Here is a 21499-nt window from a genome sequence, read left to right on the forward strand (position 1 = left end):
GGAAGCATTCTCAGAAACTTCTTTGTGATGAGTGCATTCAACTCACAGACTTGAAGCTTCCTTTTGAAAGAGCAGTTTGGAAACTCTCTTCTTATAGAATCTGCAAGTGGATATTTGGAGCGCTTTGAGGCCTATGCTGGGAAATGAAATCTCTTCACCTAAAAACTAGACAGAAGCATTCTGAGAAACATCTGTGTGATGAGTACATTCAACTCACAGACTTGAACGTTCCCTTTGATAGAGAAGTTTGGAAACACTCTTTTTGTAGAATCTGCAAGTGGATATTTGGAGCCGTTTGAGGCCTATGCTGGAAAAGGAAATATCTTCACATAAAAACTGAACAGAAGCATTCTCAGAAACTTCTTTGTGTTGAGTGCATTCAACTCACAGACTTGAACTTACCTATAGAAAGAGCAGTTTTGAAACACTCCTTTTGTAGAATCTGCAAGGGTTTATTTGGAGCACTTTGGGGCCTATGTTGGAAAAGGAAATATCTTCATATAGAAACTAGACGGAAGCATTCTCAGAAACTTCTTTGTGATGACTTCATTCAACTCACAGAGTTGAACCTACCAATTGATAGAGAAGTTTGGAAACACTCTTTTTGTAGAATCTGCAAGTGGATATTTGGAGCCGTTTGAGGCCTATGCTGGAAAAGGAAATATCTTCACATAAAAACTGAACAGAAGCATTCTCAGAAACTTCTTTGTGTTGAGTGCATTCAACTCACAGACTTGAACTTACCTAAAGAAAGAGCAGTTTTGAAACACTCTTTTGGTAAAATCTGCAAGTGGTTATTTGGAGCACTTCGAGGCCTGTGCTGGGTTTTGGAATATCTTCACCTAAAAACTACAGAGAAGCATTCTCAGAAAGTTCTTCATGATGCATTCATTCAACTCACAGAGTTGAACCTTCCTTTTGATAGAACAGTTTTGAAACACTCTTTTTGTAGAATCTGCAAGAGGATATTTGGAGCGTTTTGAGGCCTATGCTGGAAAAGGAAACATCTTCACATAAAAACTAGACAGAAGCATTCTCAGAAACTTCTGTGTGATGAGTGCATTCAACTCACAGACTTGAACGTTCCTGTTGAAAGAGCAGTTTCGAAACACTCCTTTTGTAGAATCTGCAAGTGTTTATTTGGAGCGCTTTGAGGCCTATGTTGGAAAAGGAAATATCTTCACATGAAAACTAGACAGAAGCATTCTCAGAAACTTCTTTGTGATGAGTGCATTCTACTCACAGTGTTGAAGCTTGCTTTTGATAGAGCAGTTTTGAAACACTCTTTTTGTAGAATCTGCAAGTGGATATTTGGAGTGCTTTGAGGCCTCTGCTGGAAAAGGAAATGTCTTCACATAAAAACTAGACAGAAGCATTCCAGGAAACTTCGGTATGATAAGTGCATTCAACTCACAGACTTGAACGTTCCTTTTGATAGAACTCTTTTGAAACACTCCTTTTGTAGAATTTGCAAGTGTTTATTTGGAGCGCTTTGAGGCCTTACCTGGAAAAGGAAATATCTTCACGTAAGAACTAGACAGAAGCATTCTCAGAAACTTCTTTTGGATGAGTGCATTCAACACACAGACTTGAAGCTTCCTTTTGAAAGAGCAGTTTGGAAACTCTCTTCTTATAGAATCTGCAAGTGGATATTTGGAGCGCTTTGAGGCCTATGCTGGGAAATGAAATCTCTTCACCTAAAAACTAGACAGAAGCATTCTGAGAAACATCTGTGTGATGAGTACATTCAACTCACAGACTTGAACGTTCCCTTTGATAGAACAGTTTTGAAACACTCCTTTTGTAGAATCTGCATGTATTTATTTGGAGCGCTTTGAGGCCTACGTTGGAAAAGGAAATATCTTCACATAAAAACTAGAGAGAAGGATTCTCAGAAACTTCTTTGTGATGACTTCATTCAACTCACAGGGTTGAACCTACCAATTGATAGGGAAGTTTGGAAACACTCTTTTTGTAGAATCTGCAAGTGAAAATTTGGAGCCGTTTGAGGCCTATGCTGGAAAAGGAAATATCTTCACATAAAAACTGAACAGAAGCATTCTCAGAAACTTCTTTGTGTTGAGTGCATTCATCTCACAGACTTGAACTTACGTATAGAAAGAGCAGTTTTGAAACACTCTTTTGGTAAAATCTGCAAGTGGTTATTTGGAGCACTTCGAGGCCTGTGCTGGGTTTTGGAATATCTTCACCTAAAAACTACAGAGAAGCATTCTCAGAAAGTTCTTCATGATGCATTCATTCAACTCACAGAGTTGAACCTTCCTTTTGATAGAACAGTTTTGAAACACTCTTTTTGTAGAATCTGCAAGAGGATATTTGGAGCGTTCTGAGGCCTATGCTGGAAAAGGAAATATCTTCACATAAAAACTAGACAGAAGCATTCTGAGAAACTTCTGTGTGATGAGTGCATTCAACTCACAGACTTGAAAGTTCCTGTTGAAAGAGCAGTTTCGAAACACTCCTTTTGTAGAATCTGCAAGTGTTTATTTGGAGCGCTTTGAGGCCTATGTTGGAAAAGGAAATATCTTCACATAAAAACTAGACAGAAGCATTCTCAGAAACTTCTTTGTGATGAGTGCATTCTACTCACAGTGTTGAAGCTTGCTTTTGATAGAGCAGTTTTGAAACTCTCTTTTTGTAGAATCTGCAAGTGGATATTTGGAGTGCTTTGAGGCCTATGCTGGAAAAGGAAATGTCTTCACATAAAAACTAGACAGAAGCATTCCAGGAAACTTCGGTATGATAAGTGCATCCAACTCAAAGACTTGAACGTTCCTTTTGATAGAACTCTTTTGAAACACTCCTTTTGTAGAATTTGCAAGTGTTTATTTGGAGCGCTTTGAGGCCTAAGCTGGAAAAGGAAATATCTTCACGTAAGAACTAGACAGAAGCATTCTCAGAAACTTCTTTCGGATGAGTGCATTCAACACACAGACTTGAACCTTGCTTTTGAAAGAGCAGCTTTGAAACACTCTTTTCGTAGATTCTGCAAGTGGATATTTGGAGCGCTTTGAGGCCTATGCTGGGAAATGAAATCTCTTCACCTAAAAACTAGACAGAAGCATTCTGAGAAACATCTGTGTGATGAGTACATTCAACTCACAGACTTGAACGTTCCCTTTGATAGAACAGTTTTGAAACACTCCTTTTGTAGAATCTGCATGTGTTTATTTGGAGCGCTTTGTGGCCTACGCTGGAAAAGGAAATATCTTCACATAAAAACTAGAGAGAAGGATTCTCAGAAACTTCTTTGTGATGAGTTCATTCAACTCACAGAGTTGAACCTACCAATTGATAGAGAAGTTTGGAAACACTCTTTTTGTAGAATCTGCAAGTGGATATTTGGAGCCGTTTGAGGCCTATGCTGGAAAAGGAAATATCTTCACATAAAAACTGAACAGAAGCATTCTCAGAAACTTCTTTGTGTTGAGTGCATTCAACTCACAGACTTGAACTTACCTATAGAAAGAGCAGTTTTGAAACACTCTTTTGGTAAAATCTGCAAGTGGTTATTTGGAGCACTTCGAGGCCTGTGCTGGGTTTTGGAATATCTTCACCTAAAAACTACAGAGAAGCATTCTCAGAAAGTTCTTCATGATGCATTCATTCAACTCACAGAGTTGAACCTTCCTTTTGATAGAACAGTTTTGAAACACTCTTTTTGTAGAATCTGCAAGAGGATATTTGGAGCGTTTTGAGGCCTATGCTGGAAAAGGAAACATCTTCACATAAAAACTAGACAGAAGCATTCTCAGAAACTTCTGTGTGATGAGTGCATTCAACTCACAGACTTGAACGTTCCTCTTGAAAGAGCAGTTTCGAAACACTCCTTTTGTAGAATCTGCAAGTGTTTATTTGGAGCGCTTTGAGGCCTATGTTGGAAAAGGAAATATCTTCACATAAAAACTAGACAGAAGCATTCTCAGAAACTTCTTTGTGATGAGTGCATTCTACTCACAGTGTTGAACCTTGCTTTTGATAGAGCAGTTTTGAAACACTCTTTTTGTAGAATCTGCAAGTGGATATTTGGAGTGCTTTGAGGCCTCTGCTGGAAAAGGAAATGTCTTCACATAAAAACTAGACAGAAGCATTCCAGGAAACTTCGGTATGATAAGTGCATTCAACTCACAGACTTGAACGTTCCTTTTGATAGAACTCTTTTGAAACACTCCTTTTGTAGAATTTGCAAGTGTTTATTTGGAGCGCTTTGAGGTCTAAGCTGGAAAAGGAAATATCTTCACGTAAGAACTAGACAGAAGCGTTCTCAGAAACTTCTTTCGGATGAGTGCATTCAACACACAGACTTGAACCTTGCTTTTGAAAGAGCAGCTTTGAAACACTCTTTTCGTAGATTCTGCAAGTGGATATTTGGAGCGCTTTGAGGCCTATGCTGGGAAATGAAATCTCTTCAACTAAAAACTAGACAGAAGCATTCTGAGAAACATCTGTGTGATGAGTACATTCAACTCACAGACTTGAACGTTCTCTTTGATAGAACAGTTTTGAAACACTCCTTTTGTAGAATCTGCATGTGTTTATTTGGAGCGCTTTGAGGCCTACGTTGGAAAAGGAAATATCTTCACATAAAAAGTAGAGAGAAGGATTCTCAGAAACTTCTTTGTGATGAGTTCATTCAACTCACAGAGTTGAACCTACCAATTGATAGAGAAGTTTGGAAACACTCTTTTTGTAGAATCTGCAAGTGGATATTTGGAGCCGTTTGAGGCCTATGCTGGAAAAGGAAATATCTTCACATAAAAACTGAACAGAAGCATTCTCAGAAACTTCTTTGTGTTGAGTGCATTCAACTCACAGACTTGAACTTACCTATAGAAAGAGCAGTTTTGAAACACTCCTTTTGTAGAATCTGCAAGGGTTTATTTGGAGCACTTTGATGCCTATGTTGGAAAAGGAAATATCTTCATATAGAAACTAGACGGAAGCATTCTCAGAAACTTCTTTGTGATGAGTGCATTCAACTCACAGACTTGAAGCTCCTTTTGAAAGAGCAGTTTGGAAACTCTCTTCTTATAGAATCTGCAAGTGGATATTTGGAGCGCTTTGAGGCCTATGCTGGGAAATGAAATCTCTTCACCTAAAAACTAGACAGAAGCATTCTGAGAAACATCTGTGTGATGAGTACATTCAACTCACAGACTTGAACGTTCCCTTTGATAGAACAGTTTTGAAACACTCCTTTTGTAGAATCTGCATGTGTTTATTTGGAGCGCTTTGAGGCCTACGTTGGAAAAGGAAATATCTTCACATAAAAACTAGAGAGAAGGATTCTCAGAAACTTCTTTGTGATGACTTCATTCAACTCACAGAGTTGAACCTACCAATTGATAGAGAAGTTTGGAAACACTCTTTTTGTAGAATCTGCAAGTGGATATTTGGAGCCGTTTGAGGCCTATGCTGGAAAAGGAAATATCTTCACATAAAAACTGAACAGAAGCATTCTCAGAAACTTCTTTGTGTTGAGTGCATTCAACTCACAGACTTGAACTTACCTATAGAAAGAGCAGTTTTGAAACACTCCTTTTGTAGAATCTGCAAGGGTTTATTTGGAGCACTTTGGGGCCTATGTTGGAAAAGGAAATATCTTCATATAGAAACTAGACGGAAGCATTCTCAGAAACTTCTTTGTGATGAGTGCATTCAACTCACAGACTTGAAGCTTCCTTTTGAAAGAGCAGTTTGGAAACACTCTTCTTGTAGAATCTGCAAGTGGATATTTGGAGCGCTTTGAGGCCTATGCTGGGAAATGAAATCTCTTCACCTAAAAACTAGACAGAAACATTCTGAGAAACATCTGTGTGATCAGTATATTCAACTCACTGACTTGAACGTTCCCTTTGATAGAACAGTTTTGAAACACTCCTTTTGTAGAATCTGCATGTGTTTATTTGGAGCGCTTTGAGGCCTATGCTGGAAAAGGAAATATCTTCACATAAAAACTGAACAGAAGCATTCTGAGAAACTTCTTTGTGTTGAGTGCATTCAACTCACAGACTTGAACTTACCTATAGAAAGAGCAGTTTTGAAACACTCTTTTGGTAAAATCTGCAAGTGGTTATTTGGAGCACCTCGAGGCCTGTGCTGGGTTTTGGAATATCTTCACCTAAAAACTACAGAGAAGCATTCTCAGAAAGTTCTTCATGATGCATTCATTCAACTCACAGAGTTGAACCTTCCTTTTGATAGAACAGTTTTGAAACACTCTTTTTGTAGAATCTGCAAGAGGATATTTGGAGCGTTTTGAGGCCTATGCTGGAAAAGGAAACATCTTCACATAAAAACTAGACAGAAGCATTCTCAGAAACTTCTGTGTGATGAGTGCATTCAACTCACAGACTTGAACGTTCCTCTTGAAAGAGCAGTTTCGAAACACTCCTTTTGTAGAATCTGCAAGTGTTTATTTGGAGCGCTTTGAGGCCTATGTTGGAAAAGGAAATATCTTCACATAAAAACTAGACAGAAGCATTCTCAGAAACTTCTTTGTGATGAGTGCATTCTACTCACAGTGTTGAACCTTGCTTTTGATAGAGCAGTTTTGAAACTCTCTTTTTGTAGAATCTGCAAGTGGATATTTGGAGTGCTTTGAGGCCTCTGCTGGAAAAGGAAATGTCTTCACATAAAAACTAGACAGAAGCATTCCAGGAAACTTCGGTATGATAAGTGCATTCAACTCACAGACTTGAACGTTCCTTTTGATAGAACTCTTTTGAAACACTCCTTTTGTAGAATTTGCAAGTGTTTATTTGGAGCGCTTTGGGGTCTAAGCTGGAAAAGGAAATATCTTCACGTAAGAACTAGACAGAAGCGTTCTCAGAAACTTCTTTGTGATGAGTGCATTCAACACACAGACTTGAACCTTGCTTTTGAAAGAGCAGCTTTGAAACACTCTTTTCGTAGATTCTGCAAGTGGATATTTGGAGCGCTTTGAGGCCTATGCTGGGAAATGAAATCTCTTCACCTAAAAACTAGACAGAAGCATTCTGAGAAACATCTGTTTGATGAGTACATTCAACTCACAGACTTGAACGTTCTCTTTGATAGAACAGTTTTGAAACACTCCTTTTGTAGAATCTGCATGTGTTTATTTGGAGCGCTTTGAGGCCTACGTTGGAAAAGGAAATATCTTCACGTAAAAACTAGAGAGAAGGATTCTCAGAAACTTCTTTGTGATGACTTCATTCAACTCACAGAGTTGAACCTACCAATTGATAGAGAAGTTTGGAAACACTCTTTTTGTAGAATCTGCAAGTGGATATTTGGAGCCGTTTGAGGCCTATGCTGGAAAAGGAAATATCTTCACATAAAAACTGAACAGAAGCATTCTCAGAAACTTCTTTGTGTTGAGTGCATTCAACTCACAGACTTGAACTTACCTATAGAAAGAGCAGTTTTGAAACACTCCTTTTGTAGAATCTGCAAGGGTTTATTTGGAGCACTTTGGGGCCTATGTTGGAAAAGGAAATATCTTCATATAGAAACTAGACGGAAGCATTCTCAGAAACTTCTTTGTGATGAGTGCATTCAACTCACAGACTTGAAGCTTCCTTTTGAAAGTGCAGTTTGGAAACACTCTTCTTGTAGAATCTGCAAGTGGATATTTGGAGCGCTTTGAGGCCTATGCTGGGAAATGAAATCTCTTCACCTAAAAACTAGACAGAAACATTCTGAGAAACATCTGTGTGATCAGTACATTCAACTCACTGACTTAACGTTCCCTTTGATAGAACAGTTTTGAAACACTCCTTTTGTAGAATCTGCATGTGTTTATTTGGAGCGCTTTGAGGCCTATGCTGGAAAAGGAAATATCTTCACATAAAAACTAGAGAGAAGGATTCTCAGAAACTTCTTTGTGATGACTTCATTCAACTCACAGAGTTGAACCTACCAATTGATAGAGAAGTTTGGAAACACTCTTTTTGTAGAATCTGCAAGTGGATATTTGGAGCCGTTTGAGGCCTATGCTGGAAAAGGAAATATCTTCACATAAAAACTGAACAGAAGCATTCTCAGAAACTTCTTTGTGTTGAGTGCATTCAACTCACAGACTTGAACTTACCTATAGAAAGAGCAGTTTTGAAACACTCTTTTGGTAAAATCTGCAAGTGGTTATTTGAAGCACTTCGAGGCCTGTGCTGGGTTTTGGAATATCTTCACCTAAAAACTACAGAGAAGCATTCTCAGAAAGTTCTTCATGATGCATTCATTCAACTCACAGAGTTGAACCTTCCTTTTGATAGAACAGTTTTGAAACACTCTTTTTGTAGAATCTGCAAGAGGATATTTGGAGCGTTTTGAGGCCTATGCTGGAAAAGGAAACATCTTCACATAAAAACTAGACAGAAGCATTCTCAGAAACTTCTGTGTGATGAGTGCATTCAACTCACAGACTTGAACGTTCCTCTTGAAAGAGCAGTTTCGAAACACTCCTTTTGTAGAATCTGCAAGTGTTTATTTGGAGCGCTTTGAGGCCTATGTTGGAAAAGGAAATATCTTCACATAAAAACTAGACAGAAGCATTCTCAGAAACTTCTTTGTGATGAGTGCATTCTACTCACAGTGTTGAAGCTTGCTTTTGATAGAGCAGTTTTGAAACACTCTTTTTGTAGAATCTGCAAGTGGATATTTGGAGTGCTTTGAGGCCTCTGCTGGAAAAGGAAATGTCTTCACATAAAAACTAGACAGAAGCATTCCAGGAAACTTCGGTATGATAAGTGCATTCAACTCACAGACTTGAACGTTCCTTTTGATAGAACTCTTTTGAAACACTCCTTTTGTAGAATTTGCAAGTGTTTATTTGGAGCGCTTTGAGGCCTTACCTGGAAAAGGAAATATCTTCACGTAAGAACTAGACAGAAGCATTCTCAGAAACTTCTTTCGGATGAGTGCATTCAACACACAGACTTGAAGCTTCCTTTTGAAAGAGCAGTTTGGAAACTCTCTTCTTATAGAATCTGCAAGTGGATATTTGGAGCGCTTAGAGGCCTATGCTGGGAAATGAAATCTCTTCACCTAAAAACTAGACAGAAGCATTCTGAGAAACATCTGTGTGATGAGTACATTCAACTCACAGACTTGAACGTTCCCTTTGATAGAACAGTTTTGAAACACTCCTTTTGTAGAATCTGCATGTGTTTATTTGGAGCGCTTTGAGGCCTACGTTGGAAAAGGAAATATCTTCACATAAAAACTAGAGAGAAGGATTCTCAGAAACTTCTTTGTGATGAGTTCATTCAACTCACAGAGTTGAACCTACCAATTGATAGAGAAGTTTGGAAACACTCTTTTTGTAGAATCTGCAAGTGGATATTTGGAGCCGTTTGAGGCCTATGCTGGAAAAGGAAATATCTTCACATAAAAACTGAACAGAAGCATTCTCAGAAACTTCTTTGTGTTGAGTGCATTCAACTCACAGACTTGAACTTACCTATAGAAAGAGCAGTTTTGAAACACTCCTTTTGTAGAATCTGCAAGGGTTTATTTGGAGCACTTTGGGGCCTATGTTGGAAAAGGAAATATCTTCATATAGAAACTAGACGGAAGCATTCTCAGAAACTTCTTTGTGATGAGTGCATTCAACTCACAGACTTGAAGCTTCCTTTTGAAAGAGCAGTTTGGAAACTCTCTTCTTATAGAATCTGCAAGTGGATATTTGGAGCGCTTTGAGGCCTATGCTGGGAAATGAAATCTCTTCACCTAAAAACTAGACGGAAGCATTCTGAGAAACTTCTCTGTGATGAGTGCATTCAACTCACAGACTTCAACGTTCCTTTTGATAGAACAGTTTTGAAACATTAAGTTTGTAGAATCTGCAAGTGTTTATTCGGAGCACCTTGAGGCCTATGTTGGAAAAGGAAATATCTTCACATAAAAACTAGAGAGAAGGATTCTCAGAAACTTCTTTGTGATGACTTCATTCAACTCACAGGGTTGAACCTACCAATTGATAGGGAAGTTTGGAAACACTCTTTTTGTAGAATCTGCAAGTGAAAATTTGGAGCCGTTTGAGGCCTAGGCTGGAAAAGGAAATATCTTCACATAAAAACTGAACAGAAGCATTCTCAGAAACTTCTTTGTGTTGAGTGCATTCATCTCACAGACTTGAACTTACGTATAGAAAGAGCAGTTTTGAAACACTCTTTTGGTAAAATCTGCAAGTGTTAATTTGGAGCACTTCGAGGCCTGTGCTGGGTTTTGGAATATCTTCACCTAAAAACTACAGAGAAGCATTCTCAGAAAGTTCTTCATGATGCATTCATTCAACTCACAGAGTTGAACCTTCTTTTTGATAGAACAGTTTTGAAACACTCTTTTTGTAGAATCTGCAAGAGGATATTTGGAGCGTTTTGAGGCCTATGCTGGAAAAGGAAACATCTTCACATAAAAACTAGACAGAAGCATTCTCAGAAACTTCTGTGTGATGAGTGCATTCAACTCACAGACTTGAACGTTCCTCTTGAAAGAGCAGTTTCGAAACACTCCTTTTGTAGAATCTGCAAGTGTTTATTTGGAGCGCTTTGAGGCCTATGTTGGAAAAGGAAATATCTTCACATAAAAACTAGACAGAAGCATTCTCAGAAACTTCTTTGTGATGAGTGCATTCTACTCACAGTGTTGAACCTTGCTTTTGATAGAGCAGTTTTGAAACACTCTTTTTGTAGAACCTGCAAGTGGATATTTGGAGTGCTTTGAGGCCTCTGCTGGAAAAGGAAATGTCTTCACATAAAAACTAGACAGAAGCATTCCAGGAAACTTCGGTATGATAAGTGCATTCAACTCACAGACTTGAACGTTCCTTTTGATAGAACTCTTTTGAAACACTCCTTTTGTAGAATTTGCAAGTGTTTATTTGGAGCGCTTTGAGGCCTTACCTGGAAAAGGAAATATCTTCACGTAAGAACTAGACAGAAGCATTCTCAGAAACTTCTTTTGGATGAGTGCATTCAACACACAGACTTGAAGCTTTCTTTTGAAAGAGCAGTTTGGAAACTCTCTTCTTATAGAATCTGCAAGTGGATATTTGGAGCGCTTTGAGGCCTATGCTGGGAAATGAAATCTCTTCACCTAAAAACTAGACAGAAGCATTCTGAGAAACATCTGTGTGATGAGTACATTCAACTCACAGACTTGAACGTTCCCTTTGATAGAACAGTTTTGAAACACTCCTTTTGTAGAATCTGCATGTTTTTATTTGGAGCGCTTTGAGGCCTACGTTGGAAAAGGAAATATCTTCACATAAAAACTAGAGAGAAGGATTCTCAGAAACTTCTTTGTGATGAGTTCATTCAACTCACAGAGTTGAACCTACCAATTGATAGAGAAGTTTGGAAACACTCTTTTTGTAGAATCTGCAAGTGGATATTTGGAGCCGTTTGAGGCCTATGCTGGAAAAGGAAATATCTTCACATAAAAACTGAACAGAAGCATTCTCAGAAACTTCTTTGTGTTGAGTGCATTCAACTCACAGACTTGAACTTACCTATAGAAAGAGCAGTTTTGAAACACTCCTTTTGTAGAATCTGCAAGGGTTTATTTGGAGCACTTTGGGGCCTATGTTGGAAAAGGAAATATCTTCATATAGAAACTAGACGGAAGCATTCTCAGAAACTTCTTTGTGATGAGTGCATTCAACTCACAGACTTGAAGCTTCCTTTTGAAAGAGCAGTTTGGAAACTCTCTTCTTATAGAATCTGCAAGTGGATATTTGGAGCGCTTTGAGGCCTATGCTGGGAAATGAAATCTCTTCACCTAAAAACTAGACGGAAGCATTCTGAGAAACTTCTCTGTGATGAGTGCATTCAACTCACAGACTTCAACGTTCCTTTTGATAGAACAGTTTTGAAACATTAAGTTTGTAGAATCTGCAAGTGTTTATTCGGAGCACCTTGAGGCCTATGTTGGAAAAGGAAATATCTTCACATAAAAACTAGAGAGAAGGATTCTCAGAAACTTCTTTGTGATGACTTCATTCAACTCACAGGGTTGAACCTACCAATTGATAGGGAAGTTTGGAAACACTCTTTTTGTAGAATCTGCAAGTGAAAATTTGGAGCCGTTTGAGGCCTAGGCTGGAAAAGGAAATATCTTCACATAAAAACTGAACAGAAGCATTCTCAGAAACTTCTTTGTGTTGAGTGCATTCATCTCACAGACTTGAACTTACCTATAGAAAGAGCAGTTTTGAAACACTCTTTTGGTAAAATCTGCAAGTGGTTATTTGGAGCACTTCGAGGCCTGTGCTGGGTTTTGGAATATCTTCACCTAAAAACTACAGAGAAGCATTCTCAGAAAGTTCTTCATGATGCATTCATTCAACTCACAGAGTTGAACCTTCCTTTTGATAGAACAGTTTTGAAACACTCTTTTTGTAGAATCTGCAAGAGGATATTTGGAGCGTTCTGAGGCCTATGCTGGAAAAGGAAATATCTTCACATAAAAACTAGACAGAAGCATGCTGAGAAACTTCTGTGTGATGAGTGCATTCAACTCACAGACTTGAACGTTCCTGTTGAAAGAGCAGTTTCGAAACACTCCTTTTGTAGAATCTGCAAGTGTTTATTTGGAGCGCTTTGAGGCCTATGTTGGAAAAGGAAATATCTTCACATAAAAACTAGACAGAAGCATTCTCAGAAACTTCTTTGTGATGAGTGCATTCTACTCACAGTGTTGAAGCTTGCTTTTGATAGAGCAGTTTTGAAACTCTCTTTTTGTAGAATCTGCAAGTGGATATTTGGAGTGCTTTGAGGCCTATGCTGGAAAAGGAAATGTCTTCACATAAAAACTAGACAGAAGCATTCCAGGAAACTTCGGTATGATAAGTGCATTCAACTCACAGACTTGAACGTTCCTTTTGATAGAACTCTTTTGAAACACTCCTTTTGTAGAATTTGCAAGTGTTTATTTGGAGCGCTTTGAGGCCTAAGCTGGAAAAGGAAATATCTTCACGTAAGAACTAGACAGAAGCATTCTCAGAAACTTCTTTTGGATGAGTGCATTCAACACACAGACTTGAACCTTGCTTTTGAAAGAGCAGCTTTGAAACACTCTTTTCGTAGATTCTGCAAGTGGATATTTGGAGCGCTTTGAGGCCTATGCTGGGAAATGAAATCTCTTCACCTAAAAACTAGACAGAAGCATTCTGAGAAACACCTGTGTGATGAGTACATTCAACTCACAGACTTGAACGTTCCCTTTGATAGAACAGTTTTGAAACACTCCTTTTGTAGAATCTGCATGTGTTTATTTGGAGCGCTTTGTGGCCTACGCTGGAAAAGGAAATATCTTCACATAAAAACTAGAGAGAAGGATTCTCAGAAACTTCTTTGTGATGAGTTCATTCAACTCACAGAGTTGAACCTACCAATTGATAGAGAAGTTTGGAAACACTCTTTTTGTAGAATCTGCAAGTGGATATTTGGAGCCGTTTGAGGCCTATGCTGGAAAAGGAAATCTCTTCACATAAAAACTGAACAGAAGCATTCTCAGAAACTTCTTTGTGTGGAGTGCATTCAACTCACAGACTTGAACTTACCTATAGAAAGAGCAGTTTTGAAACACTCCTTTTGTAGAATCTGCAAGGGTTTATTTGGAGCACTTTGGGGCCTATGTTGGAAAAGGAAATATCTTCATATAGAAACTAGACGGAAGCATTCTCAGAAACTTCTTTGTGATGAGTGCATTCAACTCACAGACTTGAAGCTTCCTTTTGAAAGAGCAGTTTGGAAACTCTCTTCTTATAGAATCTGCAAGTGGATATTTGGAGCGCTTTGAGGCCTATGCTGGGAAATGAAATCTCTTCACCTAAAAACTAGACAGAAGCATTCTGAGAAACATCTGTGTGATGAGTACATTCAACTCACAGACTTGAACGTTCCCTTTGATAGAACAGTTTTGAAACACTCCTTTTGTAGAATCTGCATGTGTTTATTTGGAGCGCTTTGAGGCCTACGCTGGAAAAGGAAATATCTTCACGTAAAAACTAGAGAGAAGGATTCTCAGAAACTTCTTTGTGATGACTTCATTCAACTCACAGAGTTGAACCTACCAATTGATAGAGAAGTTTGGAAACACTCTTTTTGTAGAATCTGCAAGTGGATATTTGGAGCCGTTTGAGGCCTATGCTGGAAAAGGAAATATCTTCACATAAAAACTGAACAGAAGCATTCTCAGAAACTTCTTTGTGTTGAGTGCATTCAACTCACAGACTTGAACTTACCTATAGAAAGAGCAGTTTTGAAACACTCCTTTTGTAGAATCTGCAAGGGTTTATTTGGAGCACTTTGGGGCCTATGTTGGAAAAGGAAATATCTTCATATAGAAACTAGACGGAAGCATTCTCAGAAACTTCTTTGTGATGACTTCATTCAACTCACAGAGTTGAACCTACCAATTGATAGAGAAGTTTGGAAACACTCTTTTTGTAGAATCTGCAAGTGGATATTTGGAGCCGTTTGAGGCCTATGCTGGAAAAGGAAATATCTTCACATAAAAACTGAACAGAAGCATTCTCAGAAACTTCTTTGTGTTGAGTGCATTCAACTCACAGACTTGAACTTACCTATAGAAAGAGCAGTTTTGAAACACTCTTTTGGTAAAATCTGCAAGTGGTTATTTGGAGCACTTCGAGGCCTGTGCTGGGTTTTGGAATATCTTCACCTAAAAACTACAGAGAAGCATTCTCAGAAAGTTCTTCATGATGCATTCATTCAACTCACAGAGTTGAACCTTCCTTTTGATAGAACAGTTTTGAAACACTCTTTTTGTAGAATCTGCAAGAGGATATTTGGAGCGTTTTGAGGCCTAGGCTGGAAAAGGAAACATCTTCACATAAAAACTAGACAGAAGCATTCTCAGAAACTTCTGTGTGATGAGTGCATTCAACTCACAGACTTGAACGTTCCTCTTGAAAGAGCAGTTTCGAAACACTCCTTTTGTAGAATCTGCAAGTGTTTATTTGGAGCGCTTTGAGGCCTATGTTGGAAAAGGAAATATCTTCACATAAAAACTAGACAGAAGCATTCTCAGAAACTTCTTTGTGATGAGTGCATTCTACTCACAGTGTTGAAGCTTGCTTTTGATAGAGCAGTTTTGAAACACTCTTTTTGTAGAATCTGCAAGTGGATATTTGGAGTGCTTTGAGGCCTCTGCTGGAAAAGGAAATGTCTTCACATAAAAACTAGACAGAAGCATTCCAGGAAACTTCGGTATGATAAGTGCATTCAACTCACAGACTTGAACGTTCCTTTTGATAGAACTCTTTTGAAACACTCCTTTTGTAGAATTTGCAAGTGTTTATTTGGAGCGCTTTGAGGCCTTACCTGGAAAAGGAAATATCTTCACGTAAGAACTAGACAGAAGCATTCTCAGAAACTTCTTTTGGATGAGTGCATTCAACACACAGACTTGAAGCTTCCTTTTGAAAGAGCAGTTTGGAAACTCTCTTCTTATAGAATCTGCAAGTGGATATTTGGAGCGCTTTGAGGCCTATGCTGGGAAATGAAATCTCTTCACCTAAAAACTAGACAGAAGCATTCTGAGAAACACCTGTGTGATGAGTACATTCAACTCACAGACTTGAACGTTCCCTTTGATAGAACAGTTTTGAAACACTCCTTTTGTAGAATCTGCATGTTTTTATTTGGAGCGCTTTGAGGCCTACGTTGGAAAAGGAAATATCTTCACATAAAAACTAGAGAGAAGGATTCTCAGAAACTTCTTTGTGATGAGTTCATTCAACTCACAGAGTTGAACCTACCAATTGATAGAGAAGTTTGGAAACACTCTTTTTGTAGAATCTGCAAGTGGATATTTGGAGCCGTTTGAGGCCTATGCTGGAAAAGGAAATATCTTCACATAAAAACTGAACAGAAGCATTCTCAGAAACTTCTTTGTGTTGAGTGCATTCAACTCACAGACTTGAACTTACCTATAGAAAGAGCAGTTTTGAAACACTCCTTTTGTAGAATCTGCAAGGGTTTATTTGGAGCACTTTGGGGCCTATGTTGGAAAAGGAAATATCTTCATATAGAAACTAGACGGAAGCATTCTCAGAAACTTCTTTGTGATGAGTGCATTCAACTCACAGACTTGAAGCTTCCTTTTGAAAGAGCAGTTTGGAAACTCTCTTCTTATAGAATCTGCAAGTGGATATTTGGAGCGCTTTGAGGCCTATGCTGGGAAATGAAATCTCTTCACCTAAAAACTAGACGGAAGCATTCTGAGAAACTTCTTTGTGATGAGTGCATTCAACTCACAGACTTCAACGTTCCTTTTGATAGAACAGTTTTGAAACATTAAGTTTGTAGAATCTTCAAGTGTTTATTCGGAGCACCTTGAGGCCTATGTTGGAAAAGGAAATATCTTCACATAAAAACTAGAGAGAAGGATTCTCAGAAACTTCTTTGTGATGACTTCATTCAACTCACAGGGTTGAACCTACCAATTGATAGGGAAGTTTGGAAACACTCTTTTTGTAGAATCTGCAAGTGAAAATTTGGAGCCGTTTGAGGCCTATGCTGGAAAAGGAAATATCTTCACATAAAAACTGAACAGAAGCATTCTCAGAAACTTCTTTGTGTTGAGTGCATTCATCTCACAGACTTGAACTTACGTATAGAAAGAGCAGTTTTGAAACACTCTTTTGGTAAAATCTGCAAGTGGTTATTTGGAGCACTTCGAGGCCTGTGCTGGGTTTTGGAATATCTTCACCTAAAAACTACAGAGAAGCATTCTCAGAAAGTTCTTCATGATGCATTCATTCAACTCACAGAGTTGAACCTTCCTTTTGATAGAACAGTTTTGAAACACTCTTTTTGTAGAATCTGCAAGAGGATATTTGGAGCGTTCTGAGGCCTATGCTGGAAAAGGAAATATCTTCACATAAAAACTAGACAGAAGCATTCTGAGAAACTTCTGTGTGATGAGTGCATTCAACTCACAGACTTGAACCTTCCTGTTGAAAGAGCAGTTTCGAAACACTCCTTTTGTAGAATCTGCAAGTGTTTATTTGGAGCGCTTTGAGGCCTATGTTGGAAAAGGAAATATCTTCACATAAAAACTAGACAGAAGCATTCTCAGAAACTTCTTTGTGATGAGTGCATTCTACTCACAGTGTTGAAGCTTGCTTTTGATAGAGCAGTTTTGAAACTCTCTTTTTGTAGAATCTGCAAGTGGATATTTGGAGTGCTTTGAGGCCTATGCTGGAAAAGGAAATGTCTTCACATAAAAACTAGACAGAAGCATTCCAGGAAACTTCGGTATGAAAAGTGCATTCAACTCACAGACTTGAACGTTCCTTTTGATAGAACTCTTTTGAAACACTCCTTTTGTAGAATTTGCAAGTGTTTATTTGGAGCGCTTTGAGGCCTAAGCTGGAAAAGGAAATATCTTCACGTAAGAACTAGACAGAAGCATTCTCAGAAACTTCTTTCGGATGAGTGCATTCAACACACAGACTTGAACCTTGCTTTTGAAAGAGCAGCTTTGAAACACTCTTTTCGTAGATTCTGCAAGTGGATATTTGGAGCGCTTTGAGGCCTATGCTGGGAAATGAAATCTCTTCACCTAAAAACTAGACAGAAGCATTCTGAGAAACATCTGTGTGATGAGTACATTCAACTCACAGACTTGAACGTTCCCTTTGATAGAACAGTTTTGAAACACTCCTTTTGTAGAATCTGCATGTGTTTATTTGGAGCGCTTTGTGGCCTACGCTGGAAAAGGAAATATCTTCACATAAAAACTAGAGAGAAGGATTCTCAGAAACTTCTTTGTGATGAGTTCATTCAACTCACAGAGTTGAACCTACCAATTGATAGAGAAGTTTGGAAACACTCTTTTTGTAGAATCTGCAAGTGGATATTTGGAGCCGTTTGAGGCCTATGCTGGAAAAGGAAATATCTTCACATAAAAACTGAACAGAAGCATTCTCAGAAACTTCTTTGTGTTGAGTGCATTCAACTCACAGACTTGAACTTACCTATAGAAAGAGCAGTTTTGAAACACTCCTTTTGTAGAATCTGCAAGGGTTTATTTGGAGCACTTTGGGGCCTATGTTGGAAAAGGAAATATCTTCATATAGAAACTAGACGGAAGCATTCTCAGAAACTTCTTTGTGATGAGTGCATTCAACTCACAGACTTGAAGCTTCCTTTTGAAAGAGCAGTTTGGAAACTCTCTTCTTATAGAATCTGCAAGTGGATATTTGGAGCGCTTTGAGGCCTATGCTGGGAAATGAAATCTCTTCACCTAAAAACTAGACGGAAGCATTCTGAGAAACTTCTTTGTGATGAGTGCATTCAACTCACAGACTTCAACGTTCCTTTTGATAGAACAGTTTTGAAACATTAAGTTTGTAGAATCTGCAAGTGTTTATTCGGAGCACCTTGAGGCCTATGTTGGAAAAGGAAATATCTTCACATAAAAACTAGAGAGAAGGATTCTCAGAAACTTCTTTGTGATGACTTCATTCAACTCACAGGGTTGAACCTACCAATTGATAGGGAAGTTTGGAAACACTCTTTTTGTAGAATCTGCAAGTGAAAATTTGGAGCCGTTTGAGGCCTATGCTGGAAAAGGAAATATCTTCACATAAAAACTGAACAGAAGCATTCTCAGAAACTTCTTTGTGTTGAGTGCATTCATCTCACAGACTTGAACTTACGTATAGAAAGAGCAGTTTTGAAACACTCTTTTGGTAAAATCTGCAAGTGGTTATTTGGAGCACTTCGAGGCCTGTGCTGGGTTTTGGAATATCTTCACCTAAAAACTACAGAGAAGCATTCTCAGAAAGTTCTTCATGATGCATTCATTCAACTCACAGAGTTGAACCTTCCTTTTGATAGAACAGTTTTGAAACACTCTTTTTGTAGAATCTGCAAGAGGATATTTGGAGCGTTCTGAGGCCTATGCTGGAAAAGGAAATATCTTCACATAAAAACTAGACAGAAGCATTCTGAGAAACTTCTGTGTGATGAGTGCATTCAACTCACAGACTTGAACGTTCCTGTTGAAAGAGCAGTTTCGAAACACTCCTTTTGTAGAATCTGCAAGTGTTTATTTGGAGCGCTTTGAGGCCTATGTTGGAAAAGGAAATATCTTCACATAAAAACTAGACAGAAGCATTCTCAGAAACTTCTTTGTGATGAGTGCATTCTACTCACAGTGTTGAAGCTTGCTTTTGATAGAGCAGTTTTGAAACTCTCTTTTTGTAGAATCTGCAAGTGGATATTTGGAGTGCTTTGAGGCCTATGCTGGAAAAGGAAATGTCTTCACATAAAAACTAGACAGAAGCATTCCAGGAAACTTCGGTATGAAAAGTGCATTCAACTCACAGACTTGAACGTTCCTTTTGATAGAACTCTTTTGAAACACTCCTTTTGTAGAATTTTCAAGTGTTTATTTGGAGCGCTTTGAGGCCTAAGCTGGAAAAGGAAATATCTTCACGTAAGAACTAGACAGAAGCATTCTCAGAAACTTCTTTCGGATGAGTGCATTCAACACACAGACTTGAACCTTGCTTTTGAAAGAGCAGCTTTGAAACACTCTTTTCGTAGATTCTGCAAGTGGATATTTGGAGCGCTTTGAGGCCTATGCTGGGAAATGAAATCTCTTCACCTAAAAACTAGACAGAAGCATTCTGAGAAACATCTGTGTGATGAGTACATTCAACTCACAGACTTGAACGTTCCCTTTGATAGAACAGTTTTGAAACACTCCTTTTGTAGAATCTGCATGTGTTTATTTGGAGCGCTTTGTGGCCTACGCTGGAAAAGGAAATATCTTCACATAAAAACTAGAGAGAAGGATTCTCAGAAACTTCTTTGTGATGAGTTCATTCAACTCACAGAGTTGAACCTACCAATTGATAGAGAAGTTTGGAAACACTCTTTTTGTAGAATCTGCAAGTGGATATTTGGAGCCGTTTGAGGCCTATGCTGGAAAAGGAAATATCTTCACATAAAAACTGAACAGAAGCATTCTCAGAAACTTCTTTGTGTTGAGTGCATTCAACTCACAGACTTGAACTTACCTATAGAAAGAGCAGTTTTGAAACACTCCTTTTGTAGAATCTGCAAGGGTTTATTTGGAGCACTTTGGGGCCTATGTTGGAAAAGGAAATATCTTCATATAGAAACTAGACGGAAGCATTCTCAGAAACTTCTTTGTGATGAGTGCATTCAACTCACAGACTTGAAGCTTCCTTTTGAAAGAGCAGTTTGGAAACTCTCTTCTTATAGAATCTGCAAGTGGATATTTGGAGCGCTTTGAGGCCTATGCTGGGAAATGAAATCTCTTCACCTAAAAACTAGACGGAAGCATTCTGAGAAACTTCTTTGTGATGAGTGCATTCAACTCACAGACTTCAACGTTCCTTTTGATAGAACAGTTTTGAAACATTAAGTTTGTAGAATCTGCAAGTGTTTATTCGGAGCACCTTGAGGCCTATGTTGGAAAAGGAAATATCTTCACATAAAAACTAGAGAGAAGGATTCTCAGAAACTTCTTTGTGATGACTTCATTCAACTCACAGGGTTGAACCTACCAATTGATAGGGAAGTTTGGAAACACTCTTTTTGTAGAATCTGCAAGTGAAAATTTGGAGCCGTTTGAGGCCTATGCTGGAAAAGGAAATATCTTCACATAAAAACTGAACAGAAGCATTCTCAGAAACTTCTTTGTGTTGAGTGCATTCATCTCACAGACTTGAACTTACGTATAGAAAGAGCAGTTTTGAAACACTCTTTTGGTAAAATCTGCAAGTGGTTATTTGGAGCACTTCGAGGCCTGTGCTGGGTTTTGGAATATCTTCACCTAAAAACTACAGAGAAGCATTCTCAGAAAGTTCTTCATGATGCATTCATTCAACTCACAGAGTTGAACCTTCCTTTTGATAGAACAGTTTTGAAACACTCTTTTTGTAGAATCTGCAAGAGGATATTTGGAGCGTTCTGAGGCCTATGCTGGAAAAGGAAATATCTTCACATAAAAACTAGACAGAAGCATTCTGAGAAACTTCTGTGTGATGAGTGCATTCAACTCACAGACTTGAACGTTCCTGTTGAAAGAGCAGTTTCGAAACACTCCTTTTGTAGAATCTGCAAGTGTTTATTTGGAGCGCTTTGAGGCCTATGTTGGAAAAGGAAATATCTTCACATAAAAACTAGACAGAAGCATTCTCAGAAACTTCTTTGTGATGAGTGCATTCTACTCACAGTGTTGAAGCTTGCTTTTGATAGAGCAGTTTTGAAACTCTCTTTTTGTAGAATCTGCAAGTGGATATTTGGAGTGCTTTGAGGCCTATGCTGGAAAAGGAAATGTCTTCACATAAAAACTAGACAGAAGCATTCCAGGAAACTTCGGTATGAAAAGTGCATTCAACTCACAGACTTGAACGTTCCTTTTGATAGAACTCTTTTGAAACACTCCTTTTGTAGAATTTGCAAGTGTTTATTTGGAGCGCTTT

This window comes from Pongo pygmaeus, chromosome 17 (genome assembly GCF_028885625.2).
Source record: "Pongo pygmaeus isolate AG05252 chromosome 17, NHGRI_mPonPyg2-v2.0_pri, whole genome shotgun sequence".
Taxonomy (NCBI): Eukaryota; Metazoa; Chordata; class Mammalia; order Primates; family Hominidae; genus Pongo; species Pongo pygmaeus.